At 38.8% G+C, this 25,182-nt stretch overlaps 1 protein-coding gene across 2 annotated transcripts in view; it reads right to left on the bottom strand.

The window, feature by feature from the left end:
• Positions 1–25,182, bottom strand: part of PRIM2 (DNA primase subunit 2) — a 425,357-nt gene that overhangs the window by 12,774 nt on the left and 387,401 nt on the right. The window contains exons 15-16 of one of the 2 annotated variants that reach the window (XR_011430086.1): positions 19,280–19,383; positions 17,682–17,715 (exon numbers count right to left, since the gene is read on the bottom strand). The exons of the other annotated variant lie outside the window; for it this stretch is intronic. The gene's annotated coding sequence lies outside the window, so the exon portion shown is untranslated. Of the gene's footprint in view, positions 1–17,681; positions 17,716–19,279; positions 19,384–25,182 lie in introns of those variants that run through there. 2 annotated transcript variants of the gene reach the window in all.

The following is a 25,182-nucleotide window of genomic DNA, read 5'->3' as shown; positions in this document are numbered from 1 at the left end:
CAGGGCACAAAGACAGCTGTGCAATATATGACATGCTTTGGTTTTCTATAGTTCACCTTAATTTCAACTGCAAGCTCCCATCCAACTGGGCTCACTCTTGGGGCTTCCCACACACATACTCTCTAACCCTGCGCCGGTCTTAACATCATAGAGGGTGCCCAACATTGGTGAGGCCTCTTGTCACTGCTCATCTCTCCACAGAAGTCACTTCTAAATTATCCTGCACCTGTGCATGTGGGTGCATCAGGTCCCCTGGTCTGCTGCTTCTGTGCTGCTCCACGACCTGGGAGGCTTGGCCTCAGCCTCCTGGGAGCTCCATGGGGCTATGTTTTCTGGTACTCTATGGGCCTATCTGCCGGAGTGCTGCCATTTTGGGGGGTATAGTCAAAGTCCAGTGCATAATCATACAGCCTTTCTCTCTCCAGCAATGCTATTCTTCTCAACAGTTTACACTTCTGAAAAACAGAACGGAAACCCCCTGATATAAACTTTCTCTGAGGCAAGGAAAAACAAGTTGTAGTACGTGCTTGAATTAGAAAAGAAATCTTTGAGAATAAAGAAATATTTGAGGTTATTGTACAGCCAACTTGAATTCTAGTCACTAGATAAACTACAATTGAGGATGTCAAGAGAGGAGAAAGTTTGGTTCCATTAGAAAGAAAAAGAATAGCAGGTTGCCTAGATTAACCTTAAGTACCAAGATGTTGAAAGAAGCATGGCCTCTTTGGGGCTGGTGTGGAGTCGCAGTGGCTAAGCAAGAGGAAGCAGTGGTCCTCCTTTGTGGACATTCTCCCCAAGGTCATCAAGAGGAGACCAAGACTTAAACGTGAAGGAGGGAAAACCATGTTGCTTGTGTGTCCTTGATGAGCCACCTAGGAGTGGTAGCCCGCCACCTTGGCTGTAACAACATGTCCTCTCCATCTCTATACTCCAGAGTTGTGGGTCTGCCTTCTGTAAAGGCTGGAGGAAGAAGGGCCTGTCCGGATGAGATGATACAAGGATCTATGACCTATGACCTAAGCTTCCTCTCAACCTATGACGTGCAAATTTCTGACCGTAAAATGTTACAAAGGAGCATTTTTTGTTTGTCTTCACAAACTTTGGAAACTAAAGAAAATGTCTATGTTAACTGTAGGTCTCCCCACCAAATACAGAATTTCCCCTAAAACCAAAAGGATATTGAGGTTGAAATAACAACTAGAAACATGACTTGTCTCCCCTGCAGAGAGCAGAGTAGCACTCGGAAATGAGAAAAATCGATCTGAACACACTCAGTTCAGTTGCTTTGCTTATTGATGTACCCCAAGAACCTAGAACAGTGACTGCCCCATGGTGACAAATGGACAATTATTTGATGTCTGAATGATTGACTGAACAGCCAAATGGTATACTGGGACTCTGACTCGGGCCTGGCTATGGAAAAGACCCTTAACAAGACCCTTTTGGCCTCTATAGAACTGAAGCCTGATCATTGCATTGTGCCCATGAGTCTCAGAGGAAAACAGGTGTCAGAACCACTACCTCACAGAGCTTGGGAAGAAGGCAAGGAGATTCCTGCTCCTTTCATGTCTTGTATAGTACAGAACTGTCTTGGCTAAGATTAAGTTTGGACTGTGAAGAAAACTTCGTATGACAGTGGCCTGAACAAGACAGAAATTTGTTCCTCTCTCATTTGAAAGTTGGAGGAGAGACAGCCCAGAGCTATGTGATGACTCTGCTCCGCAGAGCAGGTTTTTAACCTAAAAAGGCCTTGGGAATCTAGGCTGTACCTTGTAGCTCTGCCTGCCATGGCCTCCATTCCCAAGGTCACCTTATAGTCCACGATGGCAGCTCTGGGTCCAGCCATCATTCCAGCACTCAAACTAAAAGGTAGAAGGAAAGGGAAAATAATAAAAAGGGCAAGGGGACAAGGGGTATACACCAGCTGTATCTTGGAGAATGTTCCCAGAACTGCCACAAAGATTATCCCACCAGCCAGGACTTAATCAAACAGACACACCCAGGTGCAAGGAAGGCTGGGAAATTGACTTTCTTCTGGGAAGTGTACGTCCTTAACAATTCTGTTATTACAGCAGAAGGAGAGGATGGATGCTGGAGGACAAGAGCCATCTCTGCCCCAATAGCTAATCTTTCTAAATGGAAGTTGAGTCCAAAATACCAAGAAGAATGTCACTTGGGTTTCTGAAGCCCTTCTCCCCCAAGGGACATTTCATTTACACACAGGTCACTGATAGCAGGAAGACAAAGTACTACTACTTTATCAGTGCAGCTAGAGGCCATGATTTTATTGCTATTATTTTGACTATCATTTGAGTCCTTATCACATGCCAGTCACTATGCTGAGTGGTTTTGGTCATTGTTCCATTTAATCCTTACAACAATCTTATGGTATTGGTACCAAAACTGAGGCCCTCAGAGGGTGAATAACTTACTAATAATTAGAGGAGATGGAATTGCTTATTAGGCATGTTCATTGCATAAATCTGTGCTCTCAAACACATGCGGCCAACCCAAGACTGGAGTAGAAAATGAAGATCTACTCTGTAAGACCCATTTTGTCCATTTGTTCAAACAATGATTTATTTAGAAAACACCATTTTGAGCACTTACTACCCATGAAGCATGCTGGCCTCTGGGGTTACAAATGATGAACAAAAACCTCATGGAGCTTAAAGACTTGTAGAGGTTAAGTCATTAGTCAACTAATCCCAAGGATAACTGTGATGCAGACTCAGGGTGAAGGGGTGGAGGACAATACTTCAAGCAAATAGCAAGGAAAAAAAGGCAGGTGTTGCAATTCTTATATCAGACCAAGTGGATTTCAAAATAAGACAGGTAAAGAGAGACACAGAGGGACAATATATAATGATCAAAGGGACACTTCATCAAGAAGAAATAACGCTTATAAATATCTATGCACCCAAGAAAGGAGCACCAAGATTCATAAAGCAACTATTAACAGACCTAAAGGAAGATGTTAAAAACAACACAATAATAGTAGGGGACCTCAACACCCCACTCACATCAATGGACAGATCATCCAGACAGAAAATCAACAAGGAAATAGTGGAGCTGAATGAAAAACTAAAACAATTGGACTTAATAGACATATATAGATCACTCCACCCTGAAGGAGCTGAATACACATTCTTCTCAAGTGCACATGGAACATTCTCTAATAGACCATATGTTGGGAAACAAGGCAAGCCTCTACAAATTTAAAAAAATTGAAATAATAACAAGCATCTTCTCAGATCATAGTGCTATAAGGCTAGAAATTAATTACAAGAAAAAAGCTGAGAAAGGCACAAAGATGTGGAGACTAAACAACACACTACTGAACAAGCAATGGATCATTGAAGAAATTAAAGAAGAAATAAAAAAAATACCTGGAAACAAATGAAAATGATAGCATGCCATACCAACTCATATGGGATACAGCAAAAGCTGTATTAAGAGGAAAATTCATCGCAATACAGGCACATCTTCACAAACAAGAAAAATCCCAAATAAACAACCTTAAAGCACACCTAACTGAACTAGAGAAAAAAGAACAAATGAAGCCCAAAGTCAGCAGAAGGAGAGAAATAATAAAAATCAGAGCAGAAATAAATACTATTGAAACGAAAAAGGCAGTAGAAAGGATCAATGAGACAAAGAGCTGGTTTTTTGAGAAGATAAATAAAATTGACAAACCACTAGCCAGACTTACAAAGAAAAAAAGGGAGAAAGCTCAAATAAACAAAATCAGAAATGAGCGAGGAGAAATAACAACAGACTCGGCAGAAATACAACAGATTATAAGAGAATACTACAAAAAACTATATGCCAACAGAATGGATAACCTAGAGGAAATGGATAAATTCTTGGACTCCTACAACCTCCCAAAGCTCACTCAAGAAGAGGCAGACAATTTGAACAGACCAAGGATAACTGTGATGGCTGCCATGTAAGAAATTTTATGGCACCATGAAAGCATAGAATTCAAGGATGTGGCCCAATCCTGTGGATCTGGGAAGGCTTCCCTTTGGAAGAGACATTTAAACTGAGATCTAAGGACTGATGATGCATGGCAGAGGCTGAAAGTATTCTGAGCAAAAAGGACAGCATTTGCAAAGTCCCTAAACTGGCAGGGCAGATGGCACAATTAAGGAAGAGAGACAAGGCTGGGTGGTTAGAGTGAAGTGAATATTGACAAAAGGTGAGGCTAGAGGGTTGGGGACCTGATTATGAAGTCCATTGGAAATATTTTGGTTTTTAACCTAAGAACAGCTAGAAATCTATTGAAGTGTTTTAACATGAAGTGGTGGGGAGTCGGGGAGGGAGAGTTGGGGAGCTTGACACAATTTGTTTTGCATTTTCGTGAGAGAAGAACTTTATCTATCTTATTCCCCACTATATTTCTTACACATAGTAGGCACTAAAAATATATTTATGAGGTGAATTAATACATTAATAGATAACTTTTGAGAATATCACTCTGGCTACAGGGTGGAGAATACTGATTGAAGCCGGGAACAAGAGGGGGCAGGGGAGGCCACTGAAGAGGGTATTCCAGAACTAAATAGAAGGACATGGTGATGGATTGAATATAGCCGGGGGAGAAGAAGGTATCAGAATAGCTCCTAGGTTTCTGGCTTGAGCCACTGGGCAGATGACAGCCCCATTCATTGAGACTGGGAAAAGGGCCAATTTTGAGGAGGAAGGTCACATCATGTCACCAGAAGCAGTTTCCATTTATATAACCACAAGCTGTGAATTCTGTCGACAAAGGTAGCAGGAAATAATGAAAATACATCCAAATGAGCCCGAACTGCAAATCCGGAACGGGAAGGAGCCCTAGGTCTCCTGACCCTGTCCAGGGCCTTCAGTTTTGAGAGTCATCACTGGAAGTTAAAAGAAACTGTCCCTATGGACACTTACCCTCAACCTTTGTGATATAGGACTCAAAATCTGAAGGTCAGTGCTGATTGAATGTCTATGGAAGCTAAAGTTGTTCAAAGTGCATGGGGCTCGGTAACAGTAACAGGAGAGGTGGTGTGGAGATGATAGGTGTCACAGTTTCAAGTCTTTTGAAAGAATAAGTCACCAACTAGCATATTTACCAGCTCACTAAACTGGTGGCCTTTCTGAGAAACCATTGAATTACTACAGAGTTAGGGCTCACTATACCCCTTTTCACCACCCCCCATTCTCTACCACAATCACAACTACCAAAAACAGACAGAGAACTCACAGAGTGACCAAAAGCTGGTTTGAACAATTTATTAGACCCCAGTGACACTTTGGTTTCACTTGGCCTGAGAACCTTGACTGTCAGACTTGACAATATGATCTGTCCTGGGAAAGAAAACTTATGACCTAGTGATCCAGTAGGCATGAAATGAACTGCTTCCACAGGCTGGGAAATTATTCATGCACTTTAAAATCCTATAGCTACAATCCGTACATCCAGGAATCCATCTAAAGGAAGACATGCTGTTAAAATATCTTTACCACTGGCATCCTGCTTTATCCTTCTACAGGACAGTAATTTTCCGAAACTAAAATCATGTGGTTTCCCTGAGGTAAGAATGATTGACAACATTTTACACTACAGATGGCTGAGCAGATGTGTGCATAGGTATGATACCTTGCTGCAAACATGCTGGCCAATCAGAGAGGAGATGAGAATTGCACTCTGAAGCAATAACAAATTCTATCCAGAGAGATCAGAGATGCAACTTGTCTGGAATGGTCCCATTTCCAACCATGTTAGAATGCGGAATCAGGCTATCCTTGAGCCTAATCAAGTATTGCCCACATCTACAATTAATATTCCCACCCCTATGAGTTATACAGGGAACTTCTGTTTAAGAAATCCTTTGCTTAAACAATATTAGGGGTTGAGAGCACAGTCTCTGGAGACAAACAAACCTGAAGTTGAATCCCTGCTCTGTCTGTGAAAACAGAGGCAAATCGTTTAGCCTCTCTAAGGCTCAGGTGCTTCACCTAGACTATGATGTAATATTGCCTACTTTTCAGGGGTGGTCTAAGTATAAATGAGGAAAAATGATAAGCACAGTGTTTGGCATGTACCAACAACCAAAAGAGTAATGGTAATTTTTAGAATTGCATAATCAGTGCCTTGCAAATCATGGCAGAAAAACACTTCATTATTTCCCTGGATCAGAAGTAATAATGAATTGGGATAACGAATCTTGAAAATTTCTACCAAAAGAGAGGCTGTAACTTGATGATTTTGGAGTTATAAGCCAAAACAACCAATTGCAAGAATGATATTTCTTTGAATTCTTCTGTTTTCTCTTTTTAAAAGATGGCAAATTATTTGTTATACTTCATAATACATCATGCATATTTTGAGATTTAAATTAATTATCTTTGAATAAAATGTGGAAGGAAGATATGACACATCATCCTATGCTCCTTGGTAAGGTGCTCTGTCTGCCTCTAAGAAGCATAGTGAAGAAGGAACAAGAACATTGGAACCAGATATGGCCTGGGGGCTTGAATTTTGGCTCTACCTTTAGGAGGGCAAGTAACTTACCTCTCTAGGTCTTAGTTTTCCCATATGTAGAATTATAATAAAAATATTTCCTTCACAAGGTTTTCTTCCATGTCCTCTCGCCCACGCACTCCCATCCCCATCCTACCACTTCCAGCTTTCCCAAGTCCCTAGATGTACAACAAGACACTATTTCAAAAATTATTTTCAATACATTTATAGAGTCTAGTGCCAGGCACCATGGTAAAGACTGAATTACTAAAGATAATTTGATGTCAAAATTTTAAAGGAGAATGTCCATGATGCGATCTGACCTTTTCTGGTCTAGCCTGAAAAGTCACACAGCATCACTTCTGCTGTATTTCATTGGTTACAACCAAGTCACTAAGGCCAGCCAGCTTCAAGGGAAGGGGACATATACTCCACTATTTGTTGGAAGGAGAGCCAAAAATGTGTGGACATATTTTAAAATGTGTGTAGGCAACCTATGCTTAAAGAATTCAAAAGAAAGAAAAAAAAGAAGGGAGGAAAGGAGGAAGGAAGAAAGGGAGGGAGGGAAGGAGAAAGGAAGGGAAAGAAAAATGTGCAAGATCTCTACACATAAAACTACAAAACATTATCAAGATTCATAAATTGGAGAACTCATTAGTGTAAAGATATTAATCCTGTTTATTTCTTTTAAGATTTAATAAAATCCCAATCAAAATCTCAGTAGCCAATAATCAATCAATGTAACTGACCATATCAACAGACTAGAAAAGAAAAACCATACAATTATCTCAATAGATACAGCAAAAGCATTTGACAAAATCCAGCATTCATGCCAGGTAATAAAAAAAAAAAGCAAACTCAGAAAATTAGGAATATAAAAGAATCTCTTCAACTATGTAAAACGCATCTACAAAATACTTACAGCTAACATCATACTTAATGGTGAAAGAGTAAATACTTTCCTTCTCACACTGTGAACAAAGCAAGGATGTTCATTCTCAGCACTTCTATTCAAAACTGTCATGGAAAATCTAGCCAGTGCAATAAAGTAAGAAAAAGAAATATAAGGCATCTAGATTATAAAGGAAGAAGTAAAACTCTTTGTATTCACAGACTACATGACTGTCTTTGTAGAAAATCCCAAGGCTTTAGAAAAGTTATCAGAACTAATAAATGTTTAGCTATGGACAAAAGAGAAAATACAAAAATCAATTATATTTCTAATATAGTAGCAATGAACAAGTTGAAATTGTAATTAACAAAAAATACCATTTACAGCAATATCAAAAATATGAAATAATTAGGGATAAATCTGTCAAAAGGTGTGCAAGACTTCTACATTGACAATGACAAAATATTGCTAAAATACATTAAAAGACACATAAACAAATGGAGAGATATACCATGTTTATGGATCAGAAGACCCAATTTTGTTCAGATGTTAATTCTTCCTAAAATGATCTATAAATTCAATGTAATCACAATCAAAATTCCAGCAAGCTTTTTTTTGCTGGAAATTGACAAGCTTATTCTGAAATTCATGTGGAAATGTAAAGGGCCTAGAATAGCCAAAACAACTTTGAGAAAGAACAAAGTTGGAAGACTAAGACTATGTGACTTAACAACTTGTTAAAAAGCTACAGTGATCAAGGAAACCCGGTTTTGGTGTCAAGAAAGACAAACTGGGTAACCATCTGCAGAGAAAAATCAACTTTGATCCATACTGCATACCATATACAAATATTATCTCAAATGGATAATAGACCTAAATGTAAAACTGAAAATTATAAAAGTTATAGAAGAAAATATAGAAAAAATCCTTTGTGACTTTGGATTGAGAAAAGATTTCTTAGCTACAACACAGAACGTATGATTGATAATAGAAAAAAAATGATAAATTGGACTTCACCAAAATTAGGAAATTCTGCTCTCAAGAGACACTCTTAAGAGAATAGACAAGAGAAAATAATTTCAAAGTATATATCTGATAAGGCCTTGTATCCACAATATAAAGAATTATCAAAACTCAACAACAAGAACGTAAACCAATAAAAACTAGACAAAATTTTTGAATATACAGTTTAGCAAATAACATATAGAAATGGCAGATAAGCACATGAAAAGATGGTCAACATGATTAGTCACTAGAAAAATGCAAATTAAATGACTTCTTATCTATTAGAATGCCTAAAATTAAAAATGCTAACCATACCAAGTTCTGGTTGAGAATGCTAAGCAGTTGCAATTCTTCTACGTTATTGGTGGAGACGTAAAACGGTTAACCACTTTGGAAAACAGTTTGGTAGTTTCCTGAAAAGTTCAGCATACAATTACTAATGACCTAACCATTCCACTCCTAGGTAATTTACACAAGAGAAATAAAAGCATAGGTCCGTATAAAGACTTGCACATGAACATTCTTACTAGCTTTATCTATAATAGCCAAAAACTGGAGACAACCCAAACGTCCATCAACAGGTAATATAGATAACAAATCTACACAATAGAATGCTATTCAGCAATACAAAGGGATGAACGACAACAGAATGGATGAATCTTAAAATAAGTATGCTGAGTGAAAGAAGTTAGACCAATAAAAAAGTCTATACTGCATGAGCCTACTTATATAATATTCTAGAAAATGCAAATAAATCTGCATAATCTATAATATTAGTGATTGTCTGTGGATTAGGGGGTCTGGGGGAATGGGATGGTGGGATTACAAAGGGTTACAAGGAAAGTTTTGGGTGTGATGAATATGTTCATTATCTTGATTGTAGTAATGGTTTCCCAGGTGTTTTCATACGGCAAAACTTATAAAATTACACTTTAAATATGAAAAGCTTATTATATGTTGATTAAACTTCAATAAATCTGTCACAAAATTCCAACAGGCTTTTTTTGTGGAAAACTAAAGTCTGTTTCCACAATTTACATGAAAAATGAAAAGTGCCAAGAATAGATTAGACAATTTTTAATGACAAAATTGGAGGCCATACACCATCAGATATCAAGACATATTATACAGCTGATTAATTAAGAAAGTATGATTATATCACTAAGATGTAAACAGACCAATGGAATAAATTAGAGAGCTGACCTATAGTCACTTGATATATGAAAAAAGTGACACTACAGAACAGTGGGTAAAAAACGGTCTTTTCAATAAATGGTGCTGCATCAATTGGATATTCATAGAGAATAAAATAAATCTTGATCATAGCTTATATCATACTCTGAAATCAACTCCAGGTGGATTGTAGATCTCACTGTGAAAGGTAAAACAATAAAATATCTAGAAGATAGCATAGAAGATACCTCCATCGCCTTGGGGGTAGGCAAACGTTTCTTCAGTGGGGCACAAACAGCATTAACCACAAAGGAAGAGACAGATAAATTGAACTACATTGAAATTAAAAACTTCTGTTCGACAATAAACACCATTAAAACAATGAAAAGGCAACCAATAGAGTAGAGGATCTATGCAGTATATGTATAACCCTAAAAAGATTTGTATCCTACAAATCAAGAAGAATAAGACAATCTAATTTGTTTTAAAAATGGGCAAAAACTTAAACAGAAAGTTCACAAGAAAGGATGGCTCAATGGCAGTAAACATCTGGAAAGGTGGTTAACCAATTTAGTCAACAGGAGAACGCAGAGAAAATAAAAGTAAGATAGTACAACATAGCCACCATACTGACAAAAATTTTAGTATGCAACAATACCAAATACTGGCAAGGTCATAGAGCCACTGGAACTTTCACATATTGCTGGTGGGATTGTAAATTGGTGCAACAACCTTGGAATACTGTTTGATATAATCCAAATTCAAGCATATATGTGTATTACCTAGGACCTCACAATTCCACTCCTGGTGATAAATTCAAGAGAAATACATTACTAGTGGGATTATAATTGGTACAGTTTCAAAGAGAACAATTTGGCAGTATCAAGTTAAAATCCAGCAGTTGGACCCTTAAGAATCTATTCTATGGAAATATTTACACAAATACCAAAACAAATCTATGCATATAATGTTTATTGCAGTGATATTTGCAGTGTTAAAAATGAGAAATACCCTAAATATTATCAACTAGTGAATGGTTAATTAAAAGATCAGTGAAAATCACCTAAGGGTTAAAAAGAATGAATTAGATCTTTATGTATTGGTTGAAAAGGCATCCTAGATATATTGTTAAATAAAAAATTTTGCAGAGCAATATACATAGCATGATTGTTTATTAACAGAATATGCAATTTAGTTTTAAAAGTTGTAAGTATACACATATGAAAATGCAGAAAAAGACATCTGGAAAATAGACACAAATGGTTAACAGTGGCTGTCTTCAGAGAATAGAATTGAACGAGAGGCCAGAAAAGGGATGTTGAGATTTTGCGTTTTATAATTTAAACAACAAAAATATTTTCAAGAATTGCTTGCACATATTTTTTAAAAGACTAGTTTTTGCCATCACAGGGAGATCCTCAGATGAGCAAACAGTGGAATACAAGCACCATTAGCGTTAAAATGAAAACAGCCTGCTGCCTGAGGAGGAGGGGTAGACGTGTTGACGTGAGCCACACATTTCACTTTAGAGAAAACATAGGGAGAACAATAGCTCCACCTCCCACCAAGATGGAAAAAGCCCTTCTTGGGGAACCAGGAACAGTTCCAGCTTTTTTGGAGTCTGAATTTAAGCAATTCTTTAAGAAAAATAATACAAAATTACAGTAACAAAATTAGGAACAGGATCTTAGAAGGGCCAGTGCAAGAAAGGGGTTCTAGAGCTTAAACTTCATTAGCTTCATGGCAAACTTTCTTCTATGTGGAATGTAATTAAATATCACAGACTTTGGATGCAATAATGTAAGAATTTCCAAATGGAGAGGACAGAGTAATATAACTCGCAGTCAAATGTCATCTATCAAAGGACTGTACACTGCCAATGATTTTATTTCAGTTTGTCGCCTTAAAAAATTATATGTATTCAAACCAGGAACAGTTTAAACTTCACATCTATGCCTTATGGTAAACTTCAAAAACAACAGAAAGAACACAGCTGATATTTTTTTCAACCTATTGAAAATTTCCTACTGCTTTAATAAAATTCCTTATGATAGATTCATTTTTATTTAACCCTTTAAAAATTGTCAGTCTTTGACAACTCTATTATAAGAGTAAAAGAATATACTCACTCAGAAATATCTGTATTAGCTAGCAGGCACATGGGACTAGGGAGTTGGAGCCCAGGTGGGAGCAAAAGGTGTCATGAAAGTTTCACGAGATGAGGAATCTTGACTTGTTTACCACTCAGGCCACTGATGTCTGCTGCCTCTCAGAGAAAACAACAAACCACGTAAATATAGATGTCAGGAAGCATCTGTTGTGGGGGTACTTCATTAAATGGAAGAAAGAGAGGAAGCGAAGGGAAGAGGGTGGAAGGAAGGGAAGAAGGCACAAGTAGATGACAAGAACCCATGGCATTCACTTTCAGGAAGAAAACCATTTCTCTGAGGTGGATGATGGATGAAACCAACCCAGCATTCTTGTTTCAAGAAGTCTGTACGCTGAGCAGAGTCTCAGGATAGGCCTATGTCCTAAGAGGGCTTCCCTCTCCAGTTTATTTTGCACCACTCTCCACTGTGCTCTCTCCTCTCCAGTCACCTCTGCTCTTCTCCAGGGCGGTGTCAAGCAGCCTCCTCTTGGTCCGATGGTTGTTCGTCCACACTGGTTACTGTTGAGCTGTGTGTTGTTCCAGTCCTCATCATCCCTTTGGCTTCTACGGTGTTACTACTTCCAGGTCACAGGAATCTTTGATGAGGCTGAATCCAGCCTCCTTGGGGACATATGGGCATTCTCCTGAGGGCTGGCCACCTCCTAGGGACACAGCCATGGAGGCGCCACCCAGGTCCCTTGCAGAGATGCTCACAGACTTCTCTCCTCCCTTCCTAGTTGGGGTACTTTCCTTCCCGTCTCCTGGTCCTCAAAAGCCTTCCCCTTCACAACTCCTCTCTGTGCAACTGGCGTAAGCTATTTCCAAAGCCCAGCCTTAGACTCCAGGCCACTCTACTTCAGGCGGGGCCAAGATCCCTAAGGCTTAGAGTCACAGTGAGAAACTCTCACTAAGTGAGGGAGTCACACTGGTTTTTAAATGACTGGGAAAGGAACAGCATGAGGAAAAGAAGCACAACTCCACATTTCAACACATTATTCTGCCACATTTCACCAGATGAAGGGTGATACCATTCACTGAGGAGGGAACATAATAAGAAGACTAGGTTTGAGGCAGGAGACCACAAGTCTGGTTTCTGGTATGATGAGTTTTGGTGCCTTTGGGATGGCCAAGAAGAGACACGAAAAAGGCAATTGGATATACAAGTTCAGAGTTCTCTGGCTAACTTTTTATAGAGCCCTGCACACAAATCCACTGTTTTCCCACTTAGCCATTTCCAACATGGACAAATATGTTTTCTTACCGTGCAAAAGCTTATAGGCCCACGCCTATTTATTTCTAGCACTCTATTTGGTTCTCCAGTTTCACCAGTATTCCGAAAACCACTTACAATTTCATACCAGAAGAAAAAGGCAAGAACAGAAATTCAACAAAATACTTTTTCCCTAGGAGTAGTGAAGGCCCATGAACTTATTTAAAAGCTCTTTGACTTTAAAACAAATTATTACAGGTGAAGAAAACTATGTCCTTGGAGATCAATGTCTCATTTTCAACTGACCACAATCTCCTTTCTGTTTCATCGGATTCCTACAATGAATTGTTGGGCAAAAAAATGCCTTATCAAATATTTACGAAGCTCACTCAAAAAACTGCTGAGTTAATCCTTAGATATTGCCAGCTGGTTAAACTAGTCCCCAACTTCCACAATTGTTACCCATTGCTGAAGGAACAATGTTCCAAAGAGGCAGAAAACCCAAAATATGGGTTATTGTGAAAAAAGTTTAAGTTCTAAACATTTGAGATATATAAAACCAGGCTATGGATACTCTGTACTGGCATTTTTCTGTGACATTGATGGATTTTCATCCATATTATTTATATCACAGTGGGATAAGTTGTAAAACCAGGTCAGAGCTCTAGCAAAAGGAAATATAAACTGGGAAATAACATAGAGTTTATTGCAGTTAAGTGAGGTATAGGCTAAGAGCAGAGACACCTGGAAATGCCACAATGACACCACGGCTGCCTGCTGCAGAGCTGGACACAGAACCTGCAGCTCTTCTCAAGGATTCTTCTCATCATCTCATCAGGGTAGAGCAAACCCACCTGGTGAGTCCCATCCACTCTCCTTCAGTACTGAATATGAGAGAGAAATACCACAGGAAAAGTTTGTGTCATTGCAATCTTCTTTCACGGCACAGATTTCAAAATCTGGCCCAAACCTGCCATGACAGTCTGGATCCAGCGAACAGTACTTCCTACCATCAATATTATGAAATTGGGTAATTTTTCATGATGTTCTAAAATCCAAAATAAATACAGAAAACACAACTACCTGTGCAATATACAGAATGACGTCAACTTGCCACGTAGTTCTCCTCAGTGACCTTTAAGTTAGAGGTGTGATTTTGGCAAAATTCTGATGGCATTATGGACAGAGACTCAGATATAACCAGTTCCTGCCTTGTTCATCCATCCTCCCTGAGAAAACCTGGACTGAGGGAGTTATGTGCAAAATATAATAGAATCCTGGGAATCAGAGTAAAACTTAAATAACAGCTGGGAAGACATCCAATACCCCAGTACCATGACTCTTTGGCAAAAGCTAGATTGGAAAGCACAATTTAGGCTCAAAGACCCAAGAGGGCTCCTGCTTTCTCCCGCTACCCCACATGTGTCCCCACCACAATCTAAGACAGTTGGAGTCCCCACAGTAGGGATGGGTTACAGCCCTGCCTGCATTCAGGGAGCAAATGTCTTCCTTCCTAACATGTAGCCCAATGAATGGCCTGACCAATTTGATCAAAAAAATCCTTCCTTGGTTACATAGAGCCAGGAGACCAGCCTGATGCAGAAAGATGGGTAGAAATGCCTCCCTCCTAATAAAGAGCTCTTACTACAGTGAATAGCAGCTTTTTTCAAGATAAATTTACACCAATTTAACCAAAGTGCTATTGATCATCACTGATAGTCAAACTGTTCCCAAGTGTTTTTTTCCTTAAGTGCTTACCATGTGATATATTAAATAATTAATTAGAATATGATAATATAGGATATTATGTGCAAACTACTGGGCTTGGAGTTGGGGAGAATATGGCAATAAATAAATGCATAAGTGCTGTCTTCAAAGGACTTACAGTCTGGAAGAAAAGACAACATAAGCAATTTGTTCAACTAGTGTGTCTACACTAATGCTAGACAGATGTGACGAGCACAGAGGAGGCAGTGAGAATTCAGGTTGGGAGTCCCTTTTGGATTCAGAATATCAGGGGAGACTTCAAGGAGGTAGGTGGATTTGAATGTGGTCTGAAAATATTGGTAAAAGTTTTAAAATAAATAATACATATTTTTCCCCTAATAAGATTAGTGCACACTCACGATGTAAATGGTTGCTATTCTAAAGGAAGAATTTTTGATGAAGGACAAGAAACAAAACAAATCACCCATAGTCCCACCAGATCCCAAGTCTCTTGACAGAGAGTGATGAAAAGGGGGTCGCTTCAGGAGAAGGGACAGCCACACCCAGGCTCAGAGGTGGGAAGGCACAAGAAGAGGTGAGCAGCAAGAGATCCAGTTTTGTTGGGATATAGGAGTTATGTAAGGGAGAACGGAATGGTCCTTGCCTACCTCATAGACATGAGATAAGCACCAAAGGCCTAAAACCCCTCACAGGGAACCCAGCTGGGTTAAGACCCGGCTAGAGAGAGAAGTGGATGATGAGAACCCTCTTCCCACTCCTCCAGGCCCCATTTGTCCTTGAGGGTTGGATTCTTCTCGGCAGTGTCGCCAAGCAGCGTTCCCTTTCTTTGTTATCTATTAGTATCTTCTAATTTACTAAGGAGCTAAGAATTCTACTTAAATCAGGAGCCCAGAGACTCTCATGCCCTTCAAAGGCCAAAGATATCACAGCATGTCAAATGGACTGCAGCAACCTTCACTGAGACCGAGTTACAGAAAAGACTGAGGGAACCCTGCACAGAGCTCACATATTAACTATGGATCCATGAACTCCAAATCCAGGGGGTCCACGAACTTGGAGAGGAAAAAAAGGCATCTTTATTTTCACTAATCTTTAACTGCAACATAGCATTTCCTTCTATTAGAAATCAGGGCAGTGTGAGCAGGATCTGTGACTGTCACCAATAGAAAACACAGATATTTTCATATCATATTACAACTGTTGCTGTGAATTCAAAATATCATTTTATCGCCATTTCAAAATTGGTTATTAGACCCACCACTGGATCTTGTTATTAAATATGTAAATAAAACAGCACAATTTTTTTAAATATTTGGTTAACTGTATTTCATTATCATTAGCTTCCTTTATAATCCTATGTATTTTATATTATGCATTTAAATATATTATCCTGAGAAAGGTCCACAGGCTTCAGACTGCCAAGGAGATCCATGGAACTTAAAAATTAAGAACTTCTGGTCAATAGGAGTAAAGAATTTGGGCTAAAATTCAGACTTAGCACCACATCTGATAAATAGATAGGAATTTGTTGTGCACACAGCAAAGTAGTCCAGAAAGGGGCTGGATGGGATATGAGGAAGGGCAACAGTTGCCTCTAAGTACATTCTCCAAAAAATGACATCATTCTTTAAGGTAACACGTTGATGCGATGCTTTTTTTGAAGTCTGTGATGGAAAGCATGAAAGAAATCAATAAGAAAACAGGATCTTGAGATACACAGAGAAGTTAATCAAAAGTAGCGTCTTTCTAAGCATTTACTTCCCTCTAAGTCAAAGCCCTGCCTTTTGTCCAGTCCATCCCCAGGCCTCACTTGGGTATGCCTCTGAGGTCACTAACACTCATACTTGCTTTATCAGCACTCTGGATACATGAGAACCCCTTGAATGGGGAGGGATGATGGGAATGGTGGAGGGGGAGGGAATGCAGCTTATGAATGCAAAGAGCTATACCATTAAGAACTTTGACACTTAGGAGCTCTGACCAAACATCATTCTGAGAGAAAGAGTGTTCTCTCAGCTTGCAATATCATGACCACATGGACAAATTGGATGAAATCCTCCTTGAAGCCAGTAAGATCTTAATTAGAGCTACTTACTCAAATGCTAAGTGCCAGATCAAGACAGGTAGCAGAACTGTAATATTGCGGAGGGGGCCCATATACAACTGGTGTGAGTATACAGCATAAAAGGAACATCATCTCTTCATGAGTACAAAGAAAGTATTCACGAACACAAAGAAAACAGCTTTTCCCTTTGCATGTGTCCATTTACAGATGTCTGGTCCTACAGTGGTGTGGCAAAGTGGCATTGGGCTCTTTCGATGCCCGGCTTCAGCAGTCATTAGGGCATCAGCAGAACCAGTGCTGAGAGGAGAAGAAAACCTCTGAATAAAGTAGGGCTGCAGGGCTAAGGATACGTGTGAGCTCTGCAGGAGAGATGCTGTGACATCTTACCTCTGCCAACAGCAAGTGTGGGCAACAACCAGAACTAAGAGCTATGGAGACATATAAGTCACTGAGGACTCTCAGAAATCAAAAGGAGAAACTATGGGGGGGAAACCAATTAAATTGTCTTTGGTCAAGGAGTTGAAACCTTAGGAGGCTGAAATTTGGATATTACCATAACTGTGGCCTCATTTTAGTAATAGGTGGGCAAAGCCTGTGACTTTCCCATTACACGGTCACTAGGGAAGCAAATGTTGAGGTTGTTGGCTCTGGGGGAACCCACGTCAAAAGAGGGAAAAGAGGACACTAGATGTTGTATGCAACTTAATATTACCTGTTCCCCCTTTCTCCACTCTTGAGGCAAAGCATCCAGCCTGCTGTTTGGAACCATGATACAATGAAAAGTCTTACATAACACAGAACTGCCAGTTCCACAGTTTAGAAAACAATAATATGACAAAAAATCCAGATTGCCTCTTCCCACATCTTCCTCAAGAGATATAACTGAGGAAAATGGTTCAGGGGATGACGAAACCATGTAAAGGGAGTTTTGTGAAACCATGGAGGTACCCCGTCTGCACCTACCTCCATATCACTAAGACATCTCTTCTTGGTTTGTCTAGAGAAAAGATAGAGAGAGATACGAGATCAGAGCTAAAAGAAAGTATTCATGAAGCGAAAGAAGACAATCATGCCCTTAACTCTGCAAATAAATAAAAACCAAGAAACTTTAAATCCTATGTTTGGGTTTTAAACTTTCCCAAATGAAGTCATAGCTTTGCAAAGATATCAAAGCAGAAAGAACTTTAGGTGAACTTTAAAAAGAGAATTATCCTACACAGTACTAAAAGAAGAATGACAAGTTTATGTTAATAGAAATAAAATTAAGTTCTTTATCGCTCTTACTAAAAGGTCTTCATGTATGGCAAGATCTAGTTAAGTAAATATTCTTTTGCAATAATTGGCATTTAACACCCAAAAACAGTGCCGTGGTAAACAACAAGAGGACAAGGACAAAGACAAACTTGAGGCCCAGAATCAGTCTTTCCGTCTGAAGTCTCCTGTATTGAAACAGTGGGAATGTGGGAGACTAAGGAACGTGAGAAAGAAAAAAATTAAAATAATTTAACATGTTCTTTAATAACTGCTTATGCCTTTTCAAATAGAAGAAAGCCGAGGCCTCGGTATTGAGAAAAGTAAATTTGAGGTCATTCCTTCTTCAATAGAAATTCTCCTTGTATCCATCACCAAACAGCACTGCTCGAAATTTTAATTGAATGTTCTCTATGCCTAGGGAGCTGTGAATAATGGCAACAAGGACAGTAAATAATAATTCAAGGTCCTTTGGAAATCTTAACTTTCAAGTAAACAGTAACACAATACTTCCAAGCTGAAAATAACAAATTTGAAATGTCTAGTCCTTTCAATAAACATGAGCTAATACCATGTTGGTACTGCAAGTGGGGAAGAGGGCCGTGGACAAGAAGAGAAGAGACTCACTCTTTATGGTTGTTTCCTCTCTTTATTGCTCAAGGGCAAAAGACAGCTATTAATGCTAGGGTCTTCGGCATGACAGAGAGAGGCCGTGACACACAGGAGGGTCACGGGCACCGTGTGCGCTGGCCTCCCACCTGACTGGCCAGGCCCCTGACCATCTCCACTTTAGGACCTTCACCCTGCCCAGGACAGGCCCCATCTTATAACACAGACTTTCATGTTAGATCAGGGAAAGTCCTTTAATTACGTGGTGCAGTGAAAAAAACACTAGGCTAGGAGGCTGGGGTCTGTGATCTAATCTACACTCTGCAACCAACAGCTGTGTGATGGTGGGCAGCGACCAATTTCCTCATCTGTCCAATGAAGAGGATGACTGCTCAGGGGTCGGCAAATGATTCTATAAAGAGCTAAATAATGAATGGTTTGGGCTTTGAGGGCCACTCAGTCTTTGTCCAACTACTCAACTGTGCCATTGTAGCATAAAAGCAGCCACAGATATTGTATAATCAAAGAAGTGTGGCTATGTTCCCATTAAACTTTATTTACAAAAACAGGTAGCAAGCCAGATTTGGCCCAAAGGCTGTAGTTTGCCAACCTCTGGACTAGATGACCTCTTGTTTTATGAGCTCTGAAATTTTATGAGTCTATAATGCTAAAAATGAGGTAGTCAAACGGAGACCTGTCACCTAGGCTTCAGCTGTCCAAGAAGAGCCCGCAGAAAGATCCAGGAAGACATCGGGGCAACTCAGAATGCTTTGGTCATCTCTGGAGCCTATAAGTCCACTGACATCTAGCAGTGCAATAAGGCAAGAAAAATAAATAAACATTATAAAGATTGAAAAGGAAGTAATAAAACTGTCATTATTTATGGAAGATATGATTGTGTATATTCAAAGAGAGAGATAAATTATCAGAATAAGTAACATCTATTCATCTCAGATTTATCCCATTTCTCCCCTCCTCCTGTACTGCATTAAAGGGGACAAAATTTTGCAACCTCTTTTGGCCCCTGGACTGTGCATACCTTCAGCCAATGGAAGGCACTGGCTGAATATTAGTAAGGGGGAGGGGAATCCAGGGTGTTTCTCTCTTCTCTCTCCTTCCAATGGCCTCTCAGGCAACTACTGATTCTTTCTAGCTCCTGCTGCACAGGCTGTCTGTGGTTCCACTTCTGCTGAATGATGCTGGTTTCCAGGCTTCATAACACTACCTTCTTTCTTTATTCCTCCAGTCTAGACGTGCAAGCAGCTTTCTGCTCTTTTGTAATTTGGGTAGCTCCATTACCTCTCCTTTTTCGAGTCTCAATTCCTCTATTACCTGTGTTACAAATGCCTTGCATTAAGTTCCCTCTGTATAAAATATTTAGAATAGTTTGTTTTCCTGGTTGGAAAACAAGTTGCTATATGCAAAGTGAATATACAAAAATTAATTCTGCTTCTCTATAACAGCAACAAACAATTAGAAAATGAAGTTTTAAAAAATACTATTTGCAACAGTGTCAAAAATAGAAAATACTTAGGAATAAAACTAATGAAAGATATGCAAGTCTTCTACACAGAAAACTGTAAAACATTTTTCAGAAAAATTGGGGGAAAGTCTAAATAAATTAAGGCAATTATTTTTTATATAGAACATACAAACACTATAGAAGAAAAGATTAATAAATTAGGCTATAATAAATTTAAAAGTTTCTAGTACATAAAAATACATGATTAAGACAGAGAAAATACAAGCCATAAAGTAGGAAAATATATATATCAACGTGTATTCGTGTATACAGGTATCTATGTAGGAAGATTTTTTAAATCTTTAAATCTCTTTTCTTTTATAGCTAGTGCTTGTATGTTCCATATACAAAATAATTCCCTCTTTATTTTTATTTAGACTTTTTAAATCTTCCTACATCATATAAATAAGGAAAAGACAGACAATGCAATAGAAAAATGGACAAGACTCAAACTTCAAAAAGTAAAAGTAAAAAACTGATAAAATATTTTAAAAGTAAATAGTAGACTGCTAAATCATAAAAGAAACATACTGCAGCATTTCTACGTGGAAAATAAATCTCTGAAAAAAATTTTTGACATATATATACAAATTATGCTGAGTGGGGTTCCATATTAGTAAGTAAAAATATTCGTATTACAAAACTTTCAGGCAGAAACGTCTTTGCATTAATCTTCAAAGAGAAAGAAAATTACAGAAGAAAGTATAAAAAAAAAGAATGGACAAGAAACTAGAACATAAAGGCTATCCAAATAGCTAATGAATGTATACAATGTGTGGCCTCATTAGTGATGAAAGCAATGCAAATTGAATATCACTACGCCACACACCAGTATAACTAAAATTAAGAAGATTGACAATTCCGAAGATTTGCAACTCTTTGGAACAACAGAAATCTCATGAACTGCTGATGGGAGTGTAAATCAGTGCAACAATTCTGGAAAACACTTTGGGATTATTTACTAAAGCTAAATAGATACATGCCATATTTTCCAGCAATTCTGCTTCTTCATATACACATACATATTCATTAGAAAACATACTATGTGCCTCAGTAGACAGACATTAGTTACATTAGCCGAAGACAAGACACAACCCAAAAGTCCATCAACAATAAAAATGGATAAATAATGATATATTTCCATAATACAGCACTATACAGCAGTGAAAATAAACAAAATACAGCTACATACAACAACGTGAATAAATCTCTCAAAATATAGTCAAGAAAAAGAAGCCTGTTCTGAGCATGGTCCATTTGCCCCTCCAGGTCCACTCTCCATCCTTCTCTGCCCATCTCTGTGCCCAGGAGCCTGACTAGTATGAATTTCTTCAAATGGGCCATTTGCCCTCCGGCTTTTGGTTGGATCTCCCCAATAAGAGGTAAATGAGAGGGCAGGAGGAGAAAGATCAGGATATTTGTCCCTTTGGACTCTCTCTGCCAGGACATAGTTGAGAGTGGCTACAGTTCTCTCCTGAAGACCACATTTGCCCTTGAGCAGCTCTCGCCTACAGCGATAGGGAGCACAGGGTTTCTGGAACTGCTTGCCTCTGCAGGCCTATGGGTAGTAGTCTCCCCGCTTCCCCACTATTGGTAGCCCTGGGGTACTGCAACATCCCTTATTGGTTTCCTTTAATCTTGCACACCACTTGTATACAGTCTCTTGATGAAACTGTTAAATCCTCCTTTTGAATACGTTCTTTGTTTCCTGCCAGGAACCTGACCCATACAAAGCCAGACCCAAATGCTTACAAACTCCATTTATATAAAGTTAAAAAATAAACAAAACTAAACTACAGTTTGAGGGAATGCATACATAGGTGGCGAAATTACAGAGAAAAGGAAGGAAGTAATTACTATCAAAGTCAGGAAAGTGGTTAATTTGTGGAAAGAGAGGGAGACGTAATTGGCAAAGAACACATGAGTGGGTTCTGGGGTACTGGCCACGTCCTATTTGTTTACCTGGGGGATGGCTAAGCGTTCTTTTGCCTTATAATATCTTATTAAGCTGTACATTGATGCTACGTGCATTTTTACTGTATGTTTGCCATTGTTCCCCATAAAAAGAGCTCAGAAAAAATAAAATAAGGAGGAAATTTTATTTGATTGCTGCATCCCATTAAATGTGCTTCCATTTTAAGAACATATATGTCAAGTGCATAGTTTAACTAGCCTCACTCAATTTGGAGAGAAAAGCAGAAATGAGGATTGTTGAAAACTCTCATTTCCTCTAATTGCACTGAGATTTACCAGGGGTATCGTTTTATAAGCCTCCAGTTGATTTAATTGGCCCAGAGGAGAACAGAACAAAAGGCAAGAACACAGAGAAAGAGACAGAATCCTTGAGCAAGAGCGGCACAATGATGCTGCAAAGGAAAAGATCAAAAAAAGATTTCAGAAATGCACAAACCAAGTTATTTTTAGTATTGCAAAGGTATGTGGATACAAAAGAGGACACAATAAATGTATGCTTACCTCTAGACTTGGGTTATTAACATGAAAACTATTTCATTTGATACATTCTGTTAGTTATTAACTTCTGCATAATTCTCTTGATATCTCAATAATTATAGGGAGGTAGAAAATTCAAAGTTTTTTTGCTTGCCCAGAACTATAAAAGAAATTTCTAAACAAAGAAAAGTTAACAGAATACAATCTACGTTAAGTGTGATTTCTAGCGGGCAAGCTCATTTCTTGCCCAAATTAAAAGTAAAATGCAAAATATTTGGAAATTAAACACAGGTCATCGGATGAATGCAGACTGTTTCAGTGCAGTCACATTAATGACTTCAGTAACAGTGTAATCTACCATGTGGAAGAACAGCAGACTCCAGTCTAGTAACACTGGTTACATGTTTTCAAATCATACAAACGGATTACATAAATTACCTATTTGTGCAGCAAGGGACATTCCAAATGTTATTGTGCACAGCCTAATGAACCAAGAGACAAACCACCTCTCAGAGAGTCTCAAAAATTGCCCATTTGCCAAAAAACTCATTATAAAGTTTAAAAATAACAAAACAGGGTTAGGCTAGGAAAGCGACTCTGTTGTGGAGAAGGCAGCAGAGAACACATTTCACCCAGCAGAGGAAGATTTCGTCCACAACTGAGTTGGGGGCTAGCCTTCTGTTTTCCTTGGTGGGTTTAGTTCAGGTGATTTGAATCCTGTGGCCAAAGCACCTATATTGGAACATAGTCTGCTATAAAAGCAGCATCTCTAGATTTTTCCATTAACCCCAGAACTTATAAGTAGCATTTTCCACTTGTAAATATTTTGTCATGTTCCTTTGTTGCTTCCAAGAGAAGGAAACTGCATGTGGGATTTAAAATTTCTACCTAGCAATTTAACCTCCACTTGAAAGGCCAGATTTTTTATTCCATTTGTATTTTTAATTTTTTTTAATGTTAGATTGGATTTGTTTTTGGAATAGATAATATTTGTACATAGTATAAAACTTAAATGCACAAAAGGTATTTTATGTAAAATCTCCCTCCCACCCCTCATCCTCAAGCCAGCAGGTCCCACCCACGAGCAGTCAGTGTAACTGAGAGGAGCCATCGCAGAAATTCAGACCACAGCCTCTCACTCCCCACTCTGGGGGAGTAATACCGCAAGGACCCCACTTGCCTCTCCACAAAGACCCTTACAAACAACCAATCCAGAGAGTCCCTCTAAGTCCCTGGATGTGTTAGGAGATACACCATTCCACAAAGGCAACAAGGCTTAAAATGAACTGACCAGCCCGTGTGGCCACTGGATCACCACGTTCTTCACTGGCTGGCTATGCAGCATCGCACAGAGACCAGGCTCTTTCCCAATCCTTGAAGCCATCTTAGGAAAGTTTTTCCATCAGCAAAAGAGCTTGCTCTGCTCCTCCTGTGTTGTCCCATTAGCAAGTATTATTATCTTCTACACTGCTGATTGAGAACCATTTATAGACATTCCATAAGGTTCCACAAGATCGAAGTTTGCCATTATGATTGACCTAGGTATATTTACCCATGTTTGAAATTTTACCTACTTCATGTGGTACAAATTAACAATTTTGTGATGTAACATGAAGTCTATTTCTTATACCAATTTTAATGATCTTTTGCCATGATTGAATTTACCTTTCTTCAAGAAGAAAGAGAAAGGGGAAAGATTGAAATGTGGTGAAATTTGATTGAATTTTGAGGGTTCATTAGTCATTGCTAAAGCATGATTCTTGAAATTTAGGATGCAAAGAAGATAATCTGGAGATCTCAAAGGAGAAACTCCAAAGAGAAGTAATTATTTCCTCCGGGTTGGGGAAGGAGAATTGAGGATATATTTTGCATTCTTCCTGCCCATCTGCACTTTTTCCTAAATAAACGTATAATGCTTCCATAATATGAAGAAATTATGTTATTCTTCACAAGAAGCTATTGTTCCCATTTACAGATAGCAAAACTGAAGCACTGATGGCCTAAGTGACTTTGTCATTGTACCGCCGAGATTCAGCAGGAAAATGGAACTTCGAATGGGGTCCCTCCAGGTCCTAGTCTATTTTTTGGCCCACTGACTCTGCTGTCTTCTTTTATAAGAGTGCTATATCTTGAAAGCATCTCTCCAAGACACCTCTGAGGTTAATGCCTTAGAAAAACCTATCAAACATAATCACTTTGATAGAGACCATTTCACATTACTTTTACCAATCTATTTTTCTTGGTTCATGCTCTCAAAAATGTCTAACTTTTCCCAATGACACTGTTCACACTGATTCTAGTTTTTAACAACGTAGGCAAAGATTTAAGCTGATCGTTTACGGGGTGAAAAGAAAATGACAGTAGAATTCAATTCTCCAGGATAGATAGAGAATATTCAATACATCTCCATATTAGGAACCATCAGTATTACATTACCCAGCAACCACTCCGGCAGCTAAAGGGACAATGCTGGCAGCTTCATGAGATCCTTGGAGAAATCGCTCGCCTCCACCCCACCCCTACTCATCCCCAGACCATTCTTTATAGCTATTAAAGTTGCCATTGTAAGTGGCTCCAGAGCCCTAATGTGTGAATTTTGTGGTGAAGAGAAATGTAAAATATGGAATATGG

Source organism: Equus caballus, chromosome 20 (assembly GCF_041296265.1).
Source record: "Equus caballus isolate H_3958 breed thoroughbred chromosome 20, TB-T2T, whole genome shotgun sequence".
In the NCBI taxonomy this organism is placed as follows: domain Eukaryota; kingdom Metazoa; phylum Chordata; class Mammalia; order Perissodactyla; family Equidae; genus Equus; species Equus caballus.
This window is presented reverse-complemented; position numbering and strand designations above follow the sequence as displayed.